Source organism: Sapajus apella, unplaced genomic scaffold, assembly GCF_009761245.1.
Source record: "Sapajus apella isolate SASKATOON/1434 unplaced genomic scaffold, GSC_monkey_1.0 scaffold115, whole genome shotgun sequence".
NCBI classification, from domain to species: Eukaryota; Metazoa; Chordata; class Mammalia; order Primates; family Cebidae; genus Sapajus; species Sapajus apella.
The window spans coordinates 119,246-122,283 of NW_022437055.1; the positions used below are offsets into that span (position 1 = coordinate 119,246).

The 3,038-nt window shown below is 43.5% G+C and overlaps 1 pseudogene; it reads right to left on the reverse strand.

Moving 5' to 3' along the window:
• Window positions 1-2,298: 2,298 nt before the first annotated feature.
• On the reverse strand, window positions 2,299-2,700 carry LOC116537943 (annotated as a pseudogene).
• Window positions 2,701-3,038: the final 338 nt, after the last annotated feature.

Sequence of the window (3,038 nt, forward strand, 5' to 3'; positions counted from 1 at the left end):
GAAGTTTTAAAGGGCAATGGAAGATTGGTAGAGTGTATTCATTTTCTATTGCTCTAGGTATAGGGAATTCTGGGGAAGGTCAGCTTATGTAGAGGACATAAGTTGGAGGCCATCAAAAGCTGGGGGCATGATAAGGGTCTCGGCTTCATGGAGGACTCTGAATGTCTATAAATGCCAGGACAGCTTACTGACATTTTCCTAATGAATACATTTTCCAGATCTATCCAGTGGTTCTCTTGTTTCCACAAGATGCACAATTTCTCACTTTTGGAAATAACTTTTGTTAATCCAAAGAGAAGACCTCTTGGAACCAGATAGGCACTTGAATGGAACCATTAGAGGCAGGCAAGTTTCTAAGCTGCTCAGGCTAGCATCATAAAAAAATCACTGCTTAGGGCCTAACTCACATGCTGTTCAGCTAGAGGTTGATTTTTGTCTTTTAAAAGGCAGCAGGCTTCCCTGGGCTATTGGGTGGGACCTTTGAAGATATGGCACCTGGCATTAGTTGAGACATTCAATCCATTTTCCCAGAAGAGCTAAAGGCAGGGTCACTTCCCTGTTAGCGTTGGTGTGATTTCCTCACTATACACCACAGGCTCAGGAGTCTAAGATCTTCCTTCAGCTACAAGTTGTTGCCTAAGTGTTGGGACTAAGGCCACAGAGGGCTGACCAGAAAGCTTCCTGCAACCCTGCTGATCTGCCTGACAGTTGGAAAGGCAAGAATCTTTCTCCAGGACTTGAAATTGCCTCCACCTTTTCATTAAAAATGAAATCTCATGAAATTTAGAAGTTCATAAGATTGGAATATTTATTTGCTGGATTGGCCTTTAATGGTCTCTCACTTCTCATCTGTGCTTTCCTGTGTTCCAGCCTCATGTCAGTGTGCCCATAACACAAAGACAATATCCTCTTCTCAGCAAAATACTTTGAGGCTTATAAATGACAAATTGCTGAGAAGGGAGAGAAGCTGTGCCTTGGACACATAAATTTATTTAAAGTGTGGCAATGCTTACTTTTAAAAATCTCTTTTGTTTTTTAATTTCCCCAGTGAATCATTGCATAAGTTAGGTAACCCTAATTACAGATCAAAAGTAAGGCCCTCCCCCACAGAATAACTGGTAAGATTTTCAGCAATAATCACCTTGACCAAATAATCATCATATGTAAGCATGCCCTTGGTATTTGCAAATTTTCCAAGATCTAAAAGTGTATCACTTTATGAAGCCTTATTAAATGGGGAATGATGGCAAATTTAGCATTGTCACTATATCCTGTTAAGCTTTTTGGAAGGTAGTATAAGCTTTGATGCATGACGTAACTTATTCATTTATTTATTCATTCAGTAGATATCTTTAAGAACCTACTGGGGTGATATCAGCAAGAGTGCAGAATAGACTAGGAGATCCTAGGCTTCGCTCCCTGAAAGAGAAAGTCCAACTAGCAACTATCCACAGAAAAGAACACCTTTTTGAAAACCCCAAAACATGAAAATGAGACAGATACCCCTGTGTGGACCATAAAACCAAATAAAAACCACATTAGAAGGGTAAGAGAAATAGTCTTACTCTGCATTATCTCTCCCTTCCAAGTTGGCACCGTGCCACATACAGGATTCCCCTTCCCACAGTTTCTACAGTGGGAAAAGAGAACAACCGATGGATATTCAGTTTCCCTATCATTCCAAGGCACTTTCCAGGAAGTCCATTCCTGGCCCACTTTATGGAGAACACTGAGGTAATGATATGGCTAGACCTCCTGGTGTCACGTAGAAACAGAGAAAGGAGATGGAGTTTACAGTGACGCACATGGATATTGGCAGTAATTCTGTGTTCCAACCAGTAGTGGCACCCAATCAGATTTACCAGCCAATGGCACAGCCCACCCACAAAGCCAAGCTGGTCACTCCTAGAAACATGGTAGAAAGTTCAATCTGGCTTGAGTCCCTAGATGGCTAGCCTTTATGCCCAGCCTCAGAGTCTACCCTAAGGCCCCACCAAAGCACAGAGATATTCACCTCCACATATTTTGGCAGAGCACGGGGACTAGATTTGCCAGACCCAGGAGTTCAAACAGTGGCTCTGCTCAGCCTCAGAGCTGATACAAAGGGCCCACCCACAGAGGGAAATGCTCACCACTGAGCATTTCAGCAGAGCACAGAGGCAAAGGCTAGACCTGCCCAATCCAGGAGTCCAAATAGTGGTTCTGCCCAGCCTCAGAGCGCACCCCAACTTCCCTTCCAGGCAGAGAAATACCTGCCACCGCACATTTCTAATTCTTTTGTTTGTTTGTTTGTTTTTAAAAATGTTTATTTTATATACAAAGAACTGTCATGGTTTTTCATGGTAGATGTCTTGGATAATACTTTAAAGGAAGATCATTCAGTCCAACTTAATGAAACCGATATCCTTTGCGTACTGACAGAAACACTGGCAGCACATATTGAGGCCGTATTTCTGGATCAGACTGTGCCTGTTTGAACAGACTCGACAAGAGCCAGAACCCTAGCCAATTTTTCGCAGGTGGCACCAGTACAGCTGCTGGTGACCCATCTTGCTCTCAGGAGTGCAACAAGGTAAAAGCCATTTCTAATTATTATAGCTTCTGGACCCATCCATCTCAAGCAGTGACTCCAGCTCTCACAGGCCAGCCTGTAGCCTTGCCCAATTGCAAAACCCTAATAAAGGAAACACTCCGCCAGGAAATACACAAAGCAACACTGCCCAATTAGAGGCGACGGCAGTGCCGCCCGCAGCTCCACCTAATTACAAGAGCCCAGCCAGTGATCTTAGCAGACAGTGAACCCTAGCCAGCAACTCAACCTGACTTCACAGCTAAAACAGCAGCCCAGCCAACTAGAGAATCCAACAGCAAGCTCTGCCCTCCCAGGATCATTAGCAACTGGCAAATCCAGAATCACAGACTATACTACATAATGAAAATTGATCTCTGTCAAAGGACACCTGTAAAGGCTGAAAAAGGTGGCTGTCTCCTCAAATGTGTGGAGATAGCAATGTAATGACAAAAGATTATGACAAATC